Source organism: Poecile atricapillus, chromosome 19 (assembly GCF_030490865.1).
Source record: "Poecile atricapillus isolate bPoeAtr1 chromosome 19, bPoeAtr1.hap1, whole genome shotgun sequence".
Lineage (NCBI taxonomy): Eukaryota > Metazoa > Chordata > Aves > Passeriformes > Paridae > Poecile > Poecile atricapillus.
Window position 1 is genome coordinate 8,085,781 of NC_081267.1, and position 22,470 is coordinate 8,108,250.

The following is a 22,470-nucleotide window of genomic DNA, read 5'->3' on the forward strand; positions in this document are numbered from 1 at the left end:
TGCCAGTGCTGAGCCCCTGGGAGCTCTGTCTGGGCCTGCTGGTGTCCCTGAGCTGCCCTGGCAGGGCCCCAGCCCTGCTGGGCTGTGCTCAGGAGCTGCTCCTGGCCAGAGCTGTCTCTCTGCAGCGCTGCCCTTGCCAGGAGCTGCCTCTGGGCCAGGAGCCCGGCCCAGCTCAGCAGCACAGACACAGCACCAGCACTTTCATCACCCTCTCAGGCCTTTGGGGCTCTTTGCATCACACTCAGTCCCTCAGAGTGTGCTCCAAAAACTTCTCAAGAGCTCCAAGTCAAATGGAAACACTGAAGTTTCTTGTAGTTGAAATGAGAGACACGAGTGAGAAAGCGTCCCCAGGTTCCAGGTAGAGCAGAAGACTGGAGGCCCTGATGGCAGCTGGGGACAAGCAAGGGAAAGGTGTCTGTGGTGCTGAGCAAAGCTGGATGTGTTTCAGGAATGCCAAGGGCCAAGGGCTGAGCCCCAGCCCCTGGCAAGGCAGATGCTGTCCCTCCCTCATTGCTCAGGGCTCTTCCCGGGGCACTGGCATGTGGGGATGTGCAATGCCAAGGGCAGCACCATGGGGCGGCCCCTGCCAGGCTGCTGAGCAGGGACAAGGAGGCAATGAGGCCCCAGGGCTGCCAGGGTCACTTGTCCCCTGCTGGCCTCAGGCCCAGGGCCAGCAGCCATGGCCAAAGGGCTGCACAAGTTGCCTCTGGCAGGGCCTTGCAGTTCCTGCCCATCCCTGTGCCCTCTCCAGCCCAGGCTGCCCTGTGGTGTCCGTGCCCTGCGCCTCTGTCCCTGCAGGCTGTCGTCATCCCCCGGCTGCCCCACCTCGCTGGCCCCTTCCTTTGCTGACAGTTCTGTGTCCTGCCTGCCTCTCCCTGGCCACACAAAGCCTTGGGCTGCTCCAGACTCCTTCTGCATGATGTGTTGCACCACAGCCCTGCGACAAATTCCTTTCACCTGGTGTTCATACTGAGGCTCTCCAGCTGCACTTGCCATCCATTTTTCTTTCTCTGGCTCTTTCCCACTAAGTCAGAAGGATCCAGCATCTCTGAAACCACTCTTTAAATATCTCATGGCTCTCCTCCACTGTCCTCAGTCTCCACCCCACAGATTATACAGCTCGTTTGTCCCTATATAGTCATGTGCCCGAGGCCTCCAGACCCCTCTTTGGCAGATCTCTGAGATTTCTGCAAGGTGTTTCCGAATTAAAACCATCTTCTCATAGTGTAAGAACATCACCAGAGGACAGGGCCAACCCGACCTCTCCGTCTCAGCAGCTTTTTTCAGGGAGCAATCCTTGGATATATGAAATTTGGGAGGCCAAATTAAAAATGGTCCCTGGACAAGAATACCAGTTCTTTTCCATGGGGAGGAAGGAACAGAGCCCCACAGTATCAGGGGCAGTTGTGTCGGGACCACCAGAGGCCCAGTGTATTTGTCCTGGTTTAGGGCAAATTTGGGAGAAAACCTCCAGTGGGGCTCCCCCCGGGAAGCAAACCCACGTGGCACTTTTCTCCCACCCCCCAATCGGTTCAGGAAGAGATTTCTCTGAGAGAAGTGGAAAAATCCTGTTTATTTCACAGGTACAGCACTACCCAGCACATAAATGAACGATATCAAATTAAAAAACCTCTCGCCGTTCAGAAAAGATGACAAACTTCAGAGGGTCTCCTTCCTGTGGGTGTTCGCTCTGTTATCAGTCCCTCTTGCACTGGAAAATGCCGCTGCCCAGGCTGGGCTCCCGGTAGTCCACGGGTGCAAGCTCCCGGTGCTCCCCTGAGTCCCCAGTCCAGAGCAGGTTCGATTTGTTTCAGAAGAAGGGAAAGAAAACAGTCCAGGAAGACCTCTCTGCTCCGGCTAGTTGGAAAGCCAAGGCGATCTGTGTCTTGTTGTCTGTCTGTGCTGTAGTCAAAACTCCCAGTGCGGGGGGGGAGCAAGTACAGTTTCTGATAACAGACTCGGTGCTTCTTTTCCACTCACTTTTACTCTCAGATGGAATTTTAAGAATACAAAACCTGTGTCTGGGTTAGGTGGACAAATGGGGATACAATTTAACATCATAATCAACCCAGGACACTTTCTCTCCTGGGGATGTTGTGAGCACGGAGATGGTCACGGCTGATGGGGTCGCTGAGAATCCCTCGGTGTCGGCTGGAGCGTGATCGGGTCGCGAGCTCGCTCAGCAGCACTCACAAGGTCTTATCTGGGGTCGCCAAAATGTTAGTGTTCAGGAACACACATAATCACAGAATGATTATATAAAGGTGCTTTATTAAGAGCTCTGGGTGTCAGGGGTACACATACCCAAATCTGACCCTTCTTGGTTTTGAGTTGGACATGTTTTTATACTCTATCCTTACATATAACTTACATATTAATTATTAAATTTACATTGTTCTATTGTAAACATTGTTTTTACCCAAGCATGGATTTCTTGTGATCCCCCCCAGCCCCCTAACATTGTTCCTCATGTTCTTTAAACAATAATTATATCTAATCACATCTAGCAATTGTATTATTTATGCGCTACACAGGTGCAGTTTGACATGATCTATAGCAAGCACAAGGCCTAACATTTCCCACGGTCTACTTTTCCCAGGGCTTGCCAAGCCGAACTTTCTTTCTAAGTCCCCGAATTTTCTAAAATTTTATAACCTTTTACTATCAACTCCACAGTCTCCACCCACCCACCGGGAATCGCAGAACTCCGGCCAGCCCCGCTCCCCACCGTGGCCTTGTCTGGCCTGGGGGGGAGGAGGCTGAACCAGAGCCCTGTTACCTCTTCAAAAGCCAGAAACCAAAGAGAAAGAGAAATTCCCGGGCTTAAGTTTTATGGGGTGGTGTTCACAGGTTGATATCACTTTTCAATGGGCAGAACTACTGTCAGTTCTCAGACATGGCCAGGTGTTGGCCAGGAGAAAAAACTCCCATCAGCCTCCAGCAACCTTAACTTCCTTAGCTGTTTCTCATTTTTTCTTAAATGTCAATCTATCACACACCAGCACAAGTGACAGCCCCAGTGTTCCCCTCTCTGTGACACCACAGCAGAGACAGCCCCCGTGTTCCACTCTCTGTGACACCACAACATTGACAGCCCCAGTGTTCCCCTCTCTTTGACACCACAGCAGTGACAGCCCAAATTTCCTCCCCTCTCTGACACCTGTTGTGCTTTTAAAGCATTAGTTTAAAAATCGCAGGAAAACTTAGTCATTTTTTCCTGTGAGATGTGGATTATGAGAAGGGCAAAAGAAGCTTAAAACTTAAAAGGAATAGAGTAATTTTATTAACCAAACTACAAGGATAAGAAACCAGAATAAAACTTCCAGAAACCCTTTTTCCCCACCACCCTGTGCTTCCTATCTTTGGGAACTGACAACATAGAGGACAAAAAAATACCTGGTGGTTAAAACGGTAGTAACTTTGCTATAGTCTTTTCACCAGTTTTTGTCGAGAAAAAGAAGTTCTCTTTTGGCAATCTATGGATTTTTCACATGAAAACCATTTTCTCATGGCTTCCCATTGCTCTGATGCCAATCGCCCAGAAAACTCTGCCATCAGTCCTTTCCTTCCATTTCACAGCACTCTGAGGTGTGTTCTTGGGCCATGATTCAAGGGGTGTCATTTGAAGGATGAGATCTTCAAAGGCAAAAGTTCTCTTCATTTGTCTCTGTGATCATCTCTGGAAACAGAAATTTTTGCTTTGTCTGTTAAGAGCCACAAATCTTCAACAACTCTCACTTCTCCTTTCCTCTTCCAGTATCTCCTAGGATTACAACGACTTCACCCTTTACTCAGCTTCATCAATGAATTACTTTTGCTCACATCTACACTTTGAAATACTCCATCCCCCCAAAATACTGTTTCATGAATTCAAGGAGTTTTTTCAGGACATGATTGTCCCTCTCCATAGCTTGAACAAAAGAAAATTTCAGCTTATTCAGGCATCTCCTTATTCTCTTCCCATCTGAGGTTGAATTCCTTCCCTCGCTTGCTTTGATAGCTGATGCTGTCTCTTTATGTGTTGATCCCTCTGTCTTCCCCTCTCTCTGGAAAAAGGATTAATCTGCAAGTCTCATCTGGCTAGTGAAAGAGTTAAACTCTTGCCCAGGCCTTGATCTCTGCCGAGGCAGCGGCTGGAGCTGCTTCTCATGGAAGATTTTTGGTAGCTGCTCTGGAGGAGTGTGGCCACTGTCTCAGCACGCCTCAGCTCAAGAGCTTTCCCTCCCCTTCCTCGGCAGTCTCTGGTGAAAGCCAGCAGCATCAGAAACTGAAGCCCAGCCAGGAACCAGCCTGGCCTGGCAGCCCCGCTGCACAAGGCTCAGTGAGCCCTGCGAGGGCTTCAGCCCCTCTGGGAAGGGGCTCCTGTCACTTCACAGTCTCCATCCCCCGCCAGGAACCGCAGAACTCCGGCCAGCCCCGCTTCCCCCCACAGCCTTGTCTGGCCTGGGGGGGCGGGGGGGAGGTTGAACCAGAGCCCTGTTACCTCTTCAAAAGCCAGAAACCAAAGAGAAAGAGAAATTCCCGGGCTTAAGTTTTATGGGGTGGTGTTCACAGGTTGGTGTCACTTTTCAATGGGCAAAACTACTGTCAGTTCTCAGAAATGACCAGGTATTGTCCCGGACAAAAAACTCCCATCAGCCTCCAGCAACCTTAACTTCCTTAGCTGTTTCTCTTTTTATCTTAAATGTCAATCTATCACACACCACAGCAGTGACAGCCCCCAGTGTTCCCCTCTCTGTGACACCACAGCAGTGACAGCCCCAGTGTTCCCCTCTCTGTGACACCACAGCAGTGACAGCCCCAGTGTTCCCCTCTCTGTGACACCACAGCAGTGACAGCCCCAGTGTTCCCCTCTCTGTGACACCACAGCAGTGACAGCCCCAGTGTTCCCCTCTCTGTGACACCACAGCAGTGACAGCCCAAATCTCCTTCTCTCTGTGACACTACAGCAATCACAGCCCCAGTGTTCCCCAAGTTGTGACACCACAGCAATGAGAGCTCCTAATTTCCTTTTCTCTGTGACACCACAGAAGTGAGAGCCCTAATCTCCTTCTCTCTCTGACAACACAGCAGTCACAGCCCCTTTGTTCCCCTCTCCGTGACACCACAGCAGTGACAGCCTCCATTTTCTCCTCTCAGTGACACCCGCTGTGAGCAAAGCAGGGAGCACAATGCCTGTGGAAAATCAGGCTGCGTATCTTTCTCAGTTTCACCTGAGAAAGTGTCCTGGGAAATCAAAAGGAGGAATTAAAACAATCCTCAGAGATAGAAGACAGCCTTGCAGGTGCTGTTTGTCAGTTTCTTTTTTTCTTGCAAGAGAAGGTCGAGGGGTGGTGCACCCCACTGACCGATGATGGTGATATGTTAGTTTACTAACAAATAAGAGTTTTACCTTTCTGTACTTTCACATATTGGTCTATAAAAGAGGATCTGAGGTAATTAAACTCGCTTTCCTTTTCAACTCATAAGAGAGTCTGTGTCGTGCTTCTCATCGTTCCCAATAGCATGACAGGAACCCTCAAAAAATGCATCAAAAATGGGGAACTCCCCCTTGAATCCAAGGGATTTGGGGGAATTTTTTTCCCAAAAGCAGCAGGTTTTTCAGGGTTGCAGGGGAGGAGAGACCCCCTCCAAATTCCTGGAGGTGTCCCAAAGACACGGTCTGCGGAGGCAGTGGAGTGGGACAAAAAGGGCTTTTTAGGGAAATTAAGGGAATCTGGGGGGATTTGGGTGAATAGTAGGGAATTTTGGGATTATTGGATGTCTGGGGGGTGGATCTCAATTTTGCGGGTTCTTGCATTTCGGGGCTGCAGGATCATGTCCAGGGAGGCCACAGTTACCAGGAACAGGCATGGGACACCAACGAGATGGGATTCTGCTCAGGAAAACATTTATTCAGCTCAGGAACAAACTCAGATCCAGAGACAGCCCCAAACAGAGGCAGGGAGATGGGGTTTGAGAACCAGGGTGGAGTTCAAGGTCAGGGACCACTGGGAACACAGCAAGGGAGAAACCCCAGGGGCCCAAACCCAATCAGAAATCCCTGGGCTGCCACCCCACGAGGTGTCCAGGGTGGAGTTTCTTCCTGGGCTTGCAGGGCCCAACCTCTGAGGCAGAGGGATGGAATTCCCTCTTGCCCACACCTCTCACTTTAACAATATTCATTTGAAACTCAATCCTTGCCTCCCTGGGCAGGGGCACCTCACACAAAAACTCACTCAGTAATGGGCTCCCCCTCCCTTCATCATCCCCAAACTTTGGCTGTCTCATTGCAGACCCCACCCCACCTCCCCAATCCCAACCTCAACCCATCCCATTCCTGCTGGACATCAAGACCCCTTCCCAATCCCTATTTCCCCCATTTCACACCTCCCAAACTCCATCACACCCATCCTGCCCCACCCAATGCCCATCTCACCCCTCCTGATTTGCATCCCACTTCACCCAATCCCCTTCCAACCCCATTCCACCTGATGCCTTCAGAAGGCTGACCTAGAACAGAGCCCAGACAGAGTTAAGAATAAAGTTTATTAAAAGGCCTTAAAGGATAGACCTTGGGCAGTACAAGAGCCTGGCCAGGGCTACACCCAAGATGGACGAGAAATGGTCACAGAAATGGACAACTGATCATGAGGTCTCACATTTTTGTAAGTTTAGGTTCATCTGCATATTTGGGTTCACTGTCCAGTTACAGCTTCAGATGATCAAGTCCCACCCTTCTTGTTTTCTCTCTTCAGTCCACCCTTGTTTATGCTTCTGGGCCTGGAACTTGTAACAACTGTCCTTGGTATCAAGCTAGAAAAGGAATTGTTTTGTCTACGTACTCTGTGAAGAGAGCTCACTAACACTTAACGTGAAGTTCAAAACTACAAACCTAGGCAGCGCAGAATATGAAAGATATGAAAGCTAAAACTTAAGGCAACACACCCTGAGGGGCTGTGGAATCCAGGAATTTGGGTGGGATTGAGTTGATTTCAATGGCACTGAGTGGTTTTGAGGTGACAGATAGAACTCGCTCATCTCCTTGAGTGCCAAGAGATGGAGACAAATATACCAAATAACACAAAAACCCTCCCCATTTACCTCCCTGAATACCAGATTCCCTTCAAGCACTAGTAAAAGTGAGGTTTTAGATGCCTTTGACGAATCTGTTGACTTTTACCTCAATTTTGTCTGTTTTAAAGGGATGAAGATGAATGAAAAGAAAATTAGGGCCAAATCAAGATGACCACCAGCCCAGTGTGTTCCCAACACAGATCACTGGGAACGTGGGTCATCAGGGCTCTGCCCAACGTGGGTCCTCTGATGGGGGATGGAGCTGGAGCAGCGCACGAAACTCTTCCTGCACTTGGGGCACTCACAGGGCTTCCCTTAGTGGTGCTTTTGTTGGTGTTGGGTCAAGTTAGAGCTCCTGGAGAAGCTCTTCCCACACTGGGGACACTCATAGGGCCTCTCCCCAGTGTGGATGCGCCGGTGCCTGATGAGGTGGGAGTTTCGCTTGAAGCCCTTCCTGCAGTCAGGGCAGCGGAAAGGCCTCTCATCCGTGTGAATCCGCTGGTGCCTGAGGAGAGTGGAGCTCCTCTGAAACCTCTTCCCACACTGAGGACACTCGTAGGGCCTCTCCCCAGTGTGGATCATCTGGTGGATGGTCAGTTGGGACCTCTGGCTGAAGGTCATCCCACACTCCCCACACTCATAGGGCCGTTCCCCAGTGTGGATCCTCTGGTGGCAGATCAAGCTGGAGCTGTGGCTGAAGCTCTTCCCACACTGGGGACACTCATAGGGCCTCTCCCCAGTGTGAATGCGCTGGTGCCTGATGAGGTTGGAGTTTTGCTTGAAGCCCTCCCCACAGTCAGGGCAGCGGAAGGGCCTCTCATCTGTGTGAATCCGCTGGTGCCTGAGGACATGGGAGCTGGTCTGAAACCTCTCCCCACACTCAGGACACTCGTAGGGCCTCTCCCCAGTGTGGATGCGCTGGTGACGGATGAGTTGGGAGCTGAAGCTGAAGCCCTTCCCACATTCCCCACACTTGTAGGCCCATTCCCCAGTGTGGATCATCTGGTGGCAGATCAGGCGGTTGCTCTGGCTGAAGCTCTTCCCACACTCCAAGCACTTGTAGCGCTTCTCCCCATCCTGAAGCTGCTCATGGACCACCAGCTCAGAGCCCCGGCTGGATCTCCGGCCACCTTCCCGGCACAGGGTGGGTCTTTCCTCCTCAGAGCACCCTGGGATGGGTTGGGAGCCCCTCCTCCGGCGGGATCTCTGGGGATTTTCCTCCCCATTGGATTCCTGCACTGTAGAGCTGCTCAAAATGGCCTCTCCCACGAGGTTCTGCTGTGGGGATTTGTCCTCCCTGGTCTCCATCCTCAGCTCCTTGTCTGGGGGAGGAAGGACAAGGAGAGGATGGGATTTGCCTCCATGCCAGAGGGAAGGGGAAGGAGATGCCCCCAGTGCGTCCCCGGCAGGACGGCGTCGGCAGCGGGGTTGTCCTGCAGCCGGGGGCCAGGCTGGGCTGGGAGATGGAGCAGGAGAGAGGGGGAAAGGGGCACTGACTTCCTCCTCACCTGCCTGGGTGTCCCGGGGCATCTTCCTCTTCCTCACAGCCTTCCTCTCCATCCAGCCAAGGTTTGGGAATGGGAAATCCTGGTTTGGGGAAATACAAGGGATGAGGACATTGAGTTTGCAGGTCCCTCTGTCCAAGCTCATCTCTAGAAGTCACCTGACATCTGGGGTCCATAAAACCTCCAAAAAACACCAAGATTCAGCCCTGAAAATTCCTCCCAGGAGTTCCCCATCTCTGGTCTCTCCTGTTTGGGGTTCAAGGGTTCCCCCCTGTCCCAGCTGCTGGGAGTCACGCTCGTACTGGGGGTCCTTTGTCTGCTCGGTCCCTGCCATCCCCAGGCTGCTGAGAGTGCCAGGAATCTGAAAAGTTCCCCATTTCCATCTCCCCACTTAGGGATGGTGAGACCCCCCAAAGTCCCCCCAAGTAGGATTTTCCACTCAGCTTTGGAGTTCCACATTCTCCAAACATCTCCCCCCCGCAAAATGAACCCAACCCAGGGACCCCCCCAGGATATCCGGGCAAAGCTCCCACTCCCCGATCACCTGTGGAATGGTGGGTGATGATCCCACAGGAGGGGGCAATGAATTTAGGGAGTGCTTGACCTCTTGGTTCCTTCTCCTTTCCCTGATCCTCCTTTGTCTGTCCTCTTCCTCCCTCTCCTCCCCTTCCATCTTTCCTCCTCCTCTTCCTCCCTAACCCCACCTCCTTCTCCTACTCTCCTACCATCCCCTCTCTCTCTCCTTCTTCATCCCTCCTCTTCCATCCCTCCTCCTCCTCCCCCAGGAGCAGTGACACCCTCGGTGCCCCGTTCCCGAACCCCTCACAGCCCACGGCAGGAGCGGGGATGGAGCCGGGACAGGTCGGGATGGGCAGCGCGGGGCTCTCCGCTGCTCCCACCCGCTGGGGACGGGGGGAACCCGGCCCGGGGAAAAGGAGAGGGAAACTGGGAAAATTGGGGGCTGCAGATCCAACCTGGGGCTGGCTGGGGACCCTGGCTGGGGACTGCCAGCCCTTGGGGCTCCTCTGGGGAGATGCGGGAGGGGGGAACACAGAGAGGGCTGGGGGATCCCAGGAGTGGCAGCACTGGCAGGGACTGGTTTGTACTGGGATCATCCTGGCAGTGGCTGAGATTGCACTGGCTGTGTACTGACATCATACTGGGATCATACTGGGATCATACTGGCAGTGAGTAGGAGCCTGCAGGGGGCAACTGAGACCACGTTGTGAGGAACTGGGAATATGCCCTGCGCTCCCCAGAACCCCGGGATCGCCCCCCATATGTCCCATAAGTCTCCTCCAAACCCTTCAGGATCCCCGAGTGCCCCCTCAGTGCCCGTTCGGGACCCCCCAAAGCGTCCCTGGATCCCTGAATGCTCCTGACCCCACAGATTCCCCTTCCAGCCACTGCTGGGAATTCATCTCCCATCATCCCACAACACAGTTCCGCGCCCAAACCTCCTGCCGTGCCCCCCGCCCTAAAGACCCCGGTTACAGCTCCCCAGGTTCCCCCCAAGTGCTCCCGAGCCGTATACATTCGCCCCCAGCACGTGCAGCCACGGCTCGGACACTAAAGTTTTCCCCAAGCGCTTCCCCACACCGCCAAACGCGCTTTCTGAGCCACTTCCGGGACTACAGCTCCCATCATGCTCCGCGGCGCCCATAGAGCGCTATTCCAGCCGGGACTCCATCTCCCGTCATGCCCCGCGCCTCACCGGAACCCATTGGAGCTGCGCCTACAACTCCCGTGATGCTCCGCGGCCCCTTTAAACCGTATTATACCGGCGCCTACAACTCCCATCATCCCCCGCGGCCCATAGATTCCCTGTTACAGCTTCCCGAGTGCCCGCCCGGACCCCGAAGGGCCCCCAGCTTCCCCTCCCTGACCTCCAAGTGCCCCCCTGGACCCCCAAGTGCTCCCCCGGACCCCGAATTGTCCCACAGAATCCCTAAGTGCCCCTCCAAGTGCCCACCCGGCTCCCCCAAGTGTTCTCCAGACCCCCAAGTTCTCTCTAAATTCCCTCCCCAGACCCAAAACTGCCCCAAATGTTCCCCAGAAAAGTCCCCATGGATCCCAAAGTGGTCCCTTTTATCCTGTCTGAGAAAATTATTAAAATATATGATCAAAGGACTAAAAATAGGTGTAATTAGGATAAAGAGGGAGAAATAGTGATCAATTAATGAAGGGAATTGTAGTACTTTGAACCAAGGACCGATAATGTTTTTAGTTGCTAAAATTGTATCAATTCTTTCATATAAATATAAAAATTAGGTTATAAAAATGCAGAATAATATTATTGTAAAAATTAAATTTTTATTTTAATTAATTTATTAGATATTAATTATAAAGAAAAATTTATAAATGTTCTCAATTCTTTGGGATGTCAGTCCCAGGTGGGCGATGTCAGACATGCTGAGGCTCGGGGTGAGGAGCAGGTTGTCCAAACAGGGGCAGCCCACAAGGGGCTCATTCTTCTCTGTGACCAGATGTCCTCAGGAGACATTCAGCATCAGGATTGTAAAGAGTAAATCCTGACCTCCTGATCAGTACACAAAGATGTTTTACAGTTTGAACAGTAGAATGTTGTCACCGTAAGGGGCCTTCTTTGTTAATATACCTCATGTTGTGTCATGTTTGTTAAATACCAGTCTTGTTGTAACAGCCTTCTTTGTTAAAATATTGTTATAAATGAAATTAGAATTTTGACAACTAGGTCCCTTTGGTTAATGGCAGTTTAATTAAAAATGAATACAATTTACTAAATTGAATAGTAATGTGGTATAAAAGAATATAGTTTAGTAAAATAATACAGTTTAATAAAAAATTAAAATTTTTATATATAATCTGCTAGTAATTAAGTATGATTAAAGCATAAGCAAAACCAACCAGGGTACGGAGGCTTCCCACGCTGCCTCACATTCAAAACAAAGCACTTCAAGCTAAACTTATATACTGTATGCTTTTACATATTCATTAATGTTTCCTGTAAGTTTCCTCCTATTTCCGATTTTTCTGACTTTACGTCACTTTTCTTCACGGCGCATGCCTCAATTGTTGTTAGGGGGTCTTCAGTCTTCTTCTGGTGGTCTTTTGGCAAAGGCTTCTCCTCTTCCTCATTATCCTTTGGATAACCTTACAGGTTTGTGTGTGTGTACTAAGCCTTGTGTTATGTTAGTCTACTAATTAGCCTTATGTTTACTAAGCTTTAGGCCCAATGCCTAAATTTGTTCTAATTTTGGTCCATCTCAGGGCCATTTTGGTGTTAAGACACCATTTATCTTCTAAACTACATCCTGTACCTTAATTTTGACATGTAACATCTGCAAAGGGGTACATCTGCTTTGTAACACTGATTCATGATTGTTTCTAATTATAACAACTTTAATAACAGTTACAATTTAGTTAGCAGGAAACAATTCCATTTATTACAACTGCAAATACCCCTTTATATCCCTTTTTATTGGTTTCCATGCTAATGGCCTTGCTTTCCTCCTTGCTATGGATAAACTTGTATTTTCTCAATTTTTTCTTTTGCTAACTCAATTGTTTGGCCTGCAGATCAGCTGCTGAGCCCATCCACATTCACCTCTTAGTCTTCAGAGGGAAACTTTGAGCACAGTGAGAATCTCCCAGTGTGCAAGAGGGTCCCTGTGTGCCAGCTGCAGCTGGGGCCTCAGCCATCTCCCCTCTCAACAGGTTCCCCTCTGCAGCTTCACAAGTCCAGCCAAACACCTCCCTCAGGGACACCTGCACCACACATTTCACATCTCCATGCCCATACGTGATGTCCCTGTCACAGCTGCATTCCCAGCTTGCTGCTGTGCAGATGCTGCCACCACCCAAAGCAAGGCCCTGTGTCCCTGAAGGGACCCGCCCTGCTCTGTGGCCTGGACTGAAGGTGGGTCCCTCCTGCCAGGGCAGGGCCCAGCACAGCTCTTCTGTTCCAATAAAGAGATGGAGCTCTCACCCCAGTGTCTGCCTGGTACCACCAGCAAAGCCCACACAGCACCAGCCCTGGCTGAGCTCCATGTCCAGGAGCAGGCAGGGCTGACCATGGTGTGGGCAGGCAGGAGCCAGGCAGGGGCTGCTGTGACCAGCGGCGGGGCACTGAGGGGCTGGGGGAGTCTGTGTTGAGCATCCCTGGGATGAGGGCACATTTCCTTCAGTGGCATCACCTGGGCCTGAACCTCCTCCAGTGCCATGCCCAGGAAAAGAGGCAACCATCAAGAGCATCTCCTGGGACACTGCCTGACCAGCAATGTCAGCAGGCAAAACCAAGGTTTTGTTTAGCAATGACCCTTTGATGAACTCAAAGATTTACAGTCAGGGCAGTCCTCTAGTACAGATGGGCGTACACTTGGGGCAGACACCTAAGGCCATGAGGTCACAGCAGTCTCTGGGGTGACAGCAGGCTGAGGTGACAGCAGGCTCTGAGGTCACAGAGGTCCCAGAGCCCCGTGGTTGCACAGCACCACAAGGACCGAGCAGTCAGTCCTTGACCACGACTGTTGTGGCAGCAGCGGTGGCGGCAGCAGCGGTGCTGACATTGGGACAGCGGTGTCAGGACAGTGGTGGCAGCAAGAGCTGCAGGACTGGCAGTGGGCAAGGCACCATGGCCTTTGTTCTGCACCTCCTCCTCCTGCTCCTCCTGGCAGTGGCCCTGCCTGACAGGGCTGCCCAGGCTGCTCCGTGGCGAGCAGAGCAAGCAGGTGAGCCCGCGGCCTCGGTCCCCTTTCCCGGGACAGTGCTCCCCTCTCCCTGGGAAGCGTTGGGGATGGTTTTCCCCAGGACTGAAGGGAGGGTTTCCTCTGTGGGAAGGAGAGAGGCCTCAGGGGCCCTGGGCTGGTCCTGCTGCCCCTCCAGAGATGTTGCACGGGGCCTGCAAAGAGGGTGGAGAGTGACCAGAGCCAGCCCAGTGCTCTCCAGGCCCCTCTGCAGCTTTGGCCATGTCCATTGACATCTGGCTCCCACAGCCTTACCCAATCACCTTGCAGTGCCCAGTTCCCTAAGGCAGAAGGGGATCCCAGCACACCATGGAATGATTCTGATCTGTGCTCCCTTCCAGATGAGGGTGGTAGGAAGGCTTCTCAGGCAGCTTGGCTTCATGATGATTTTCTGCCTCTGGAGCCCCATGCAGGTATGTTCTCACTGTCCCAACAAGGAATAATCATTGACAACCTGGCAGGAACCAGGTGACAGAAGCTTCTGTGGCTGTTGAGTTACAGGTGTGTCTGCAGCGAGGACATTTCAAGCTCCTTTTCTGGTTGCTGCACGCAAGCCCAGCTCCCATCACAGGGGTGAGTGATGTGTCCCTGCTGATCCCACAGGCTTGAGCCCTGGTTCTGTGGTATCCATTCATCTGAAATGGAAGTACTTTCTGTTAAGGTTCTCCTAGAGGGAGGAACAAACCTACATAGGATAGTAAGTCCCTGGAGACATCCAAACACATGGATAAGATGCTGAGTGAACTGGATAGACGCCATGGTGGGTCCATGTCCCTCAGCCTTCTCCTGAGACTCAGCAGCCGGGGGCTTTCCCTGCACATCTGGACACGCCGTGCCCAGCATGGCAGGAAGGGATACATATCAGCCTCACTGCCCCACTGCTGCTTTCATGCCCTGCAGGGCTGTTTCCCAGCCTGGCCTGGCTGCAACTTCTCCCCAGCCTCTGCAGGAAGGCAATTGGCATCAGCTGACAGGGAGCCCAAACTGCAGCACAGGCCATGCACACCCTGAGATCCCCTGCAGTTTCCCAGTCTTGGGGCAGATGTGGAATGGCAGCTCTTTGGAGGAGGGAGGGCCCTGGCCTGGCTCCAAAATTTTGATGGCTTCCTGAACCTTATCCATGACTTTGACAAGTATTGCCTCTTGAACATGCCACCTTCCTGTTGGGGAACAGCCCCACCTGATCCAGCTGTGGCTCTTCCTTTCTCCAGAGATGAACCCAAAGGCTGTGCTGAAGGCGGCGTTTCTTGGAGGAAGCAGTGGCTCATGGGCAGCCTCTGCTGCAGGAAGGGAGGCCATGCCAGGCACAGTCACAGTTCCAGGAGGTAATTGCTAGCAGTGCCTCTGGGCCTGAGCCCTGCTGAGGCTTGAGCTGCCATCTCTGCTGCTTGGCTGTGTGAGCACAGTGCAGAGGAATTATCCTGAGCAGGCTCAGGGCACTTGGCTACTGAGCAGTCCTGCTGGGATCCCTCCATGGGAGACACGTCCCAAAACCTGGCAGCTGCTGCAAGGGGTGCCCATGGTGGGGAAAGGGCTGAGGGGGAGGGTAAAGCTCCAGTGTGCCCTGACAGGGCCTGGCTCTGTCCCGTTGGGCTGGGGGAGCTGTCCGAGCTGAAGGAGAGAGGGCAGGAGGGAGGTTCCGTTACCTGTGGCACTGAATGCTGTGGTTTGGCCCAAGGCCTTGGGGTTTCCTCTGTGGGAGGGAGAGCCCCTGGGCCCTGGGCTGGTCCCACTGTCCCACCAGGGATGTTGCACAGGGGCTGCAAAGAGGGTGTTGAGAGTGACCAAAGCCAGCCCAGAGCTCCCCAAGCCCCTCTGCAGCTTTGGCCATGTCTATTGACATCTGGCTCCCACAGCCTTACCCAAACCCTTTGCAGTGTCCAGTTCCCTAAAGCAGAAGGGGATCCCAGCACACCATGGAATGGTTCTGATCTGTGCTCCTTTGTAGACAAGCGTGGTAGGAAGATTTCTCCAGCAGCTTGGCTTCATGAAGATTTTCTGCCTCTGGAGCCCCATGCAGGTATGTTCTCACTGTCCCAACAAGGAATAACCATTGACAACCTGGCAGGAACCAGGTGACAGAAGCTTCTGTGGCTGTTGAGTTACAGGTGTGTCTGCAGCGAGGACATTTCAAGCTCCTTTTCTGGTTGCTGCACACAAGCCCAGCTCCCATCACAGGGGTGAGTTGTGTGTCCCTGCTGATCCCACAGGCTTGAGCCCTGGTTCTGTGGGATCCATTCATCTGAAATGGAAATACTTTCTGTTAAGGTTCTCCTAGAGGGAGGAACAAACCTACAGAAGACAAGATGCTGAGTGATCTGGATAGACGCCATGGTGGGTCCATGTCCCTCAGCCGTCTCCTGAGACTCAGCAGCCGGGGGATTTCTCTGCACATCTGGACACGCCATGGCTGGCACAGCAGGAAGGGATCCATGTCAGCGTCACTGCCCCACTGCTGCTTTCATGGCCTGCAGGGCTGTTTCCCAGCCTGGCCTGGCTGCAGCTTCTCCCCAGCCTCTGCAGGAAGGCATTTGGCATCAGCTGACAGGGGGCCCAAACTGCAGCACGGGCCATGCACCCTTAGAGATCCCTTGCAATTTCCCAGTCTCGGGCTAGATCAGGTGTAGGGGCTGTTTGGAGGAGGGAGGGCCCTGGCCAGCCCAAATAACCTGGCCATTCTCCTGATCCTTATCCATGACTTTGACAAATATTGCCTCTTGAACATGCCACCTCTCCTATGAGGAATTGTTCTGTCTGATCCAGCTGTGGCTCTTCCTTTCTCCAGAGATGAACCCAAAGGCTGTGCTGAAGGCAGCGTTTCCCAGAGGAAGCAGTGGCTCATGGGCAGCCTCTGCTGCAGGAAGGGAGTCCATGCCAGGCACAGTCCCAGGAGGTAATTGCTGTGCCTCTGGGCCTGAGCCCTGCTGAGGCTTGAGCTGCCATCTCTGCTACTTGGCAGTGCCTGCCTTTCAGGGATTTTGCACAGAGCATGGAAAAGGTGTTGAGAATGTCCAGAGCCAGTCCAGAGCTTTCCTCAGGCCCCTCTGCAGCTTTGGCCATGTCCATTGACATCTGGCTCCCACAGCCTTACCTGACCCCCTTGCAGTGCCCAATTCCCTAAGGCAGAAGGGGGTCCCAGCACACCATAGAATGGTTTTGATCTGTGCTCCCTTCTAGATTGGGATCGTGACATGGAGCATCTGGAAGTGCTGGTAAATGGCGGTTTGAAGACCTTGCCAGATGCTGGAGGCAAGTTCTCAATGTCCCTTTCTGCACAGAATAATCAGTGTCAAGGTGGCAAGAGCTCACTCATGTGCCATTTCCCTCAAGAGTCTGAAGGTTGATGGATTCTGGAAACCTCGCCCTGCTCCCTTCTGGAGCCCTGAGTGATCCCACAGCATCGCTGTCAGTAGGAGGAAGGAGCATTTAGCTGTCAATCTTCTTCCCATGTGCAATGCCAGTGTCTCCTTCTGTGTGCTCTGTGCAGCCACGGAGAAGAGCAGAGAGGGAAGGGCCGGGCCCAGGGCTGTGCCCCGGGGCTGTGCCTTGTGTGGCTCCTTTCTGGCCCCAGGGAGCCTGAGATGCTCCCGCTCTAGCTGCCAAGCCCTGGCCCTGCCTGGGGCTCAGTTCAGAGCTGCTGGCAGCTCCAGGGAGTCCTTTCTCTCCTGACTGCCATGCAAGGGGCTCCTTCCATCCCATTGTGAGGCCACTGCAGGCACGTGGTCCCCCTGCTCCTGCTCCTGAGTGGAAGGCAGAGATAAGGGAGTGCCTTGGAGGGCAGCAGTCACTCAGGTGCACTCACTGCCGCTCTGGCCTGAAGAAGAATCTTCAGCAGTGTCACAGGAGCTGTTCTGTTCTGCCTTTCATTGCAGATGAACCTGATGATGAAGATGATCTGGATTCCCCGTCCATATCAGTTACTGAGCCTGGTGATGAGGAAGATTATGAGGGTAGGTGAAGGCCTTTCCCCCTGGGAGAGCTGCCAGCTCAGAGCCCAAAGCTCGGCCAGGGCAGCATCGCTGCAGGTGCCAGGACAGAGCCGTGCACGTGTGTGCCCTCGCTCTGCGTGATCCTCTCACTGCTCCTGTGGCTCAGTGCTGCCTGTGCAGCAGAGATGAGAGAAGCTTCTGTGGCTGTTGAGTTACAGGTGTGTCTGCAGCAAGGACTTTCCCAGCTCCTGAGCTAAATTCTGCAAGCCAGCCCAGCTCCCTTCACTGGGGTGTGTGGTGCGTCCCTGCTGACCCCACAGGCTGAGCACTGGTTCTGTGGGATCCATTCCTGGGAAATGGAAATACTTTATATTATAGTCCCCTGAGAAAGAAGAACAAACCTATAGGAGATAGTAATGTAGCAATGGGGGAACTCAAATATCTGGACATAATCCTGAATGATCTGGAGGGACGCCGTGGTGGGTCCATGTCCCTCAGCCTTCTCCTGAGACTCAGCAGCCGGGGGCTTTCTCTGCACATCTGGACACAGTGTACCCAGCACAGCAGGAAGGGATCCATGTCAGCCTCGCTGTCCCGCTGCTGCTTTCATGCCCTGCAGGGCTGTTTCCTAGCCTGGCCTGGCTGCAGACTCTCCCCAGCCTCTGCAGGAAGGCATTTGGCATCAGCTGACAGGGAGCCCAAACTGCAGCATGGGACGTGAACACCCTGAGATGCCCAGAAAATTTCCTGGTCTCAGGGTAGATCAGGTGTAGGGGCTGTTTAGAAGAGGGAGGGCCCTGGAGCATTTCCAAAACCCTGGGCATTTTCCTGACCCTTATCCATGTCCTTGACAAGTATTGCCTGGAGAAGACCAGCACAGCACAGAGAAATTGTGCCATTCAAGCTCAGGGGGTTTAGCAGCCTTGTGCCAAGGGGTGGCAAGGTGCCTGCAGGCCCCAGCTCTGGGGGAAACAGAGAACGTCCTGGCTGTATCCAGCGTGCTGCCAGCTCAGCAGTGGAGCACAGCACGGCTCACGCTGCCCATTGCTCCCACAGATGCAGCCGGCACCACAACACATGCTCACAATATCTGGGAAAGCATGAGAAGAGTTTTCTACCAGGGAACACATGGTTTGATTAAGTTGATGGCCATTGTGGCTGGTGGAGCACTTTTCCTGATGATGTGCTGTGCTGGAATCTGGTATTCCCGGAAGAGAAAACGGTGAGTGTTTTGCTGATCTCTGCCTCAGTCAGTTTCTTGAAAGGCTGCTCATAGTCAGGAAACATTCCCAGTGAGGCTGCTGTTGACTTCTGGCTTAAGTTCTTGGTTGCCCAAATAACTCTGTCAAGAGTTCTGCTGCTGCCCAGGCCTTTCATTGGCCTCTTAATTGCTGGGCCTTGTCCTGGGGAGCCCGCTGGGGCTGCAGCCAGTGCTGGCTGCCACTGAGGCTGCCTGGCCAAGAGCAGCCCCAGGAGCAGCGGGCAGAGGCAAAGCAAGGTGGGCAGGAGAAAGTGTTGGGGACACGATTGGCCTTGACAGGCAGAGGTGCTCTGGGGCCCGCTCTGGTCAGGGACCCTGCCCAGAGCCATCCCCTGCTCTCCAGGGCCTTGAGGGGCAGCTGTCCAGCTGGGCCAAGCTGTGCCAGCAGCTCCAGCTGTGCTGGGGAGCCTTGGCTGCTCTGGGCCCTGCTCTGCAGAGGGGTCCCTGTGTTCCAGCGGCAGCTGGGGGCCTCAGCCACCTCCTCTCTCCACAGGAGCACCTCTGCAGCTTCAGAAGACTGGCAAAAGGCTTCAATCAGGGAGAACTACACCTGTCTTCCTCCATCTCCAAGCCAGTGTCCGTTGTCCCCACCACAGCTGTATTATCAGTTTATTGCTGTGCCTCCACCACCCAGAACAGGACCCTCTGTCCCTGAAGGTGCTGGCCCTGGTGCCTGGTCAGGCCCAAATGTGGGCCCCTCCTGGCAGGGAATGGCTTGAACAAAACCTTTGGGCTTCTGCTCTGGGGTCTGGCTGGTACCACCAGCACTGGCACAGCTGCTTGGCTGGCCACAGCCTTGGCTGGGCAGGCAGCAGCCAGGCATGGGGCACCAAGTTTTCTTATTTTTTCATTTTTAGAAATTAGAAATTATTAGAAATATGTTTTTTGTTGTTTTTTTTTTGGTAGAAAGAAGTCCCCAAATGTTTCTTCTCTTTTTTTAGAGACTATGTTTAGTGATTGTTTTTGAAAGTAGTTTAAGAATTCTGAAACATTTTTTCCATTTCTTCAATAAAATATTAAATTTTGTTTAATTGGTAATGTTTACTCTAGGAAGAACTAAGACACCCCAAGACACCCAGCATACTGGGGAGGCTCTTTTCCCACTGGAGATTTGGACCTAATCAAAGAAAAATTACATAAAATATTTTTCCAGATTTTTTCTGGGATTTCCGACAAGCTCACTGCTTAGTCTTCAGAGAAAAACATTGAGCACCCTGGAAACCTCTTCAATTCACCATCTTGGCTTCTGGAAGAACTCCCTCAGTTCTAGAGCAGGGGCTTCTTCCTGCTGCCCTCAGGCTCTCCTCTCAGGCTTCTGAGCTTTGTTGGGCAGCACAGACTGTGCCAAGGGGTCAGCAAGGTACCTGCAGGCCCCAGACCTGTGGGAAACGGAATATCCTGGCCATATCCACCGTGCTGCCAGCTCAGCAGTGGAGCACAGCACAGACTCACACTGCCCATGGCTCCCACAGATGCAGTTGGCACCACAACACGTGTTCCCAATTCCCAGAAAGGCATTGGAGAGGTTTCTGTCATGGAACAAGCTGCTGGCTAGAGTTAATGGCACACCTGGCTTTTCTATGGCATGCAGGTGATGGGGGACCCCTGTAAGGCTGCCAGATGATTGGGGTCCATCGTGAGGCACGGGCAGGGTGTTGTGTTTTCCAGTAAGACAGGCACGGGTTTGGGTCTTCTGTAAGTGGTGCATGTGGCTGAGGTTTCCTCTTGATATTCTTAGGGGAATTGGGATCACTTCTATGGCAACAGGTGACTGGAGAACCCTGTAAGACTGGCAGGGGGCTTGAGTTCCTCTTGATTTACATGACCATTTAGTGGTTGCCATCAAGGCCTGGAGAGGAGCTGAGTCCTTCCTAAAGTGGGCCAGGGGCCGGATTCTTTTGTGAGGCACATGAGGTTATTTTGGGGTCTCTCACAAGGTGTGCACAGATTTCCTGTGATGAACAAGGGATATTTTGGGGTCTCTGCCAAGGTTTCCAGGGATTCCTCATGAGACACAAATGAATATGGTCTCTCCTAAGATTTGCAGAGATCCCTCATGAGGTGTGCAGTGGGGTTAAACTAGAGGGGTTTGTTAGTCTTCTCAGCACAGCAAAGGGACACTCTCGGTGGAGGTTGTGCAAAGCTGGCAGGAAGCTTCCTGCAGAGCCTCGGGCCTCGCCTGTGGGCTGTGCAGGCAGACAGAGCCCATCCCTTGGGGATCGGGGCCAGGCCGGGCCTCTGGACCCACCGCGCCCTTGTCGGGCCCTGCCCCATGGCTGGGCCGGGCCAGGTCAGTCCCCGACAGGGAAGGGCTGAGGGCCCGGGTCCGATGGGGCTGCCGAGCAGTGCCCAAGGCACAACAATGGCCTCGCTAAGCCCTGGCTCTGTGCTGCAGACAAACACACATTTACAGCCACAGCCGCTCCCTGAGCCACAGGAGGCACCCGGGGTTACATCTCAGGCAGTGGCTTCTCTGCCACTGAGGACCTCCTTGCAGTGCCTCGTTCCCTAAACAGGATGGGGAGCCCAGCACACCATAAAAACGCTTCTGATCTGTGCTCCTGTCCAGACTGGCATTGAGATATGGATTGACGTGCAGTCCTGGTCAATCACATTGTGAAGATCATGGTGCATGCTGGAGACAACTTCTCAATGTCCCTTTGCTGACAGAATAAGCTGTGATTATTAATCATGGCCAGGAGCAGTCCCAGGAGCAGTGGGCAGAGGCAAAGCAAGGTGGGCAGGAGAAAGAGTGGTGATAAGATTGCCCTTGAAAGGCAGACAGCAGGGACCCTGCCCAGAGCCATCCCCTGCTCTCCAGGGCCTTGAGGGGCAGCTGTCCAGCTGGGCCCAGCTGTGCCAGCAGCTCCAGCCGTGCTGGGGAGCCTTGGCAGCTCTGGGCCCTGCTGTGCAGGAGGGTCCCTGAGTGCCAGCGGCAGCTGGGGACCTCTTCTCTCCAGAGGAGTGGCTCTGCAGCTTCACAAGACAGGCCAAAGGATTCAATCAGGGAGAACTACACCTGTCTTCCTGCATCTCCCAGTCAGTGTCTGTTGCCCCCACCAAAGCTGCATTATGAGGTTCTTCCTCTGCCAGCAGCAGCCAGGCATGGAGCACCATGTTATCTTTGATTTTCATTTTTAGAAGTAACAAGTTTTTAGAAATATTTAGAATTTTTTTTTTTTTTTTAGAAAGTACTCGACAAATGTTTCTTCTCAATTTCCATAGTAGTTGGGGATTTTTCAAAGGCATTTTTGCATTTCTCACCTGTCACTTGAGACACACAACACACACTTGTGCAGAGACTGCAATGGCTTCTTCTTCATTACAAAGTATTGTCAACATTTATTCACTTAACAAAGCATGATCTTAAGTCATTAGTTACATCAAAACAGCTCATTATATTCATTAAGCAAAGCAATGGCTTAATGTATTTCATTGGTACAAAGCAATTAACATCAACAATAAATTGGCAAGAGTTTACAAGAGATTATTAAGGCACGTATGCTGCCTCTAAGGCACGTATTACATAACTGCAAATACCCCTTATGTCCCTTTTTATTGGTTTCCATGCTAATGGCCTTGCTTTCTTCATTGCTATGGATAAACTTATATTTTCTTAATTTCTTCTTTTGCTAACTCAATTGTTTGGCCTGCAGCCCAGTTGCTAAGCCCATCCACATTCACCTCTTAGTCTTCAGAGGGAAACTTTGAGCACAGTGAGAATCTCCCAGTGTGCCAGAGGGTCCCTGTGTGCCAGCTGCAGCTGGGGCCTCAGCCATCTCCTCTCTCAACAGGTTCCCCTCTGCAGCTTCACAAGTCCAGCCAAACACCTCCCTCAGGGACACCTGTACCACACATTTCACATCTCCATGCCCATACGTGATGTCCCTGTCACAGCTGCATTACCAGCTTGCTGCTGTGCAGATGCTGCCACCACCCAAAGCAAGGCCCTGTGTCCCTGAAGGGACCCGCCCTGCTCTGTGGCCTGGACTGAA

At 52.6% G+C, this 22,470-nt stretch overlaps 1 pseudogene; it reads right to left on the minus strand.

Moving 5' to 3' along the window:
• The window catches only part of LOC131586384 (zinc finger protein 850-like), a 287,187-nt pseudogene that overhangs the window by 232,173 nt on the left and 32,544 nt on the right, over positions 1-22,470 (minus strand).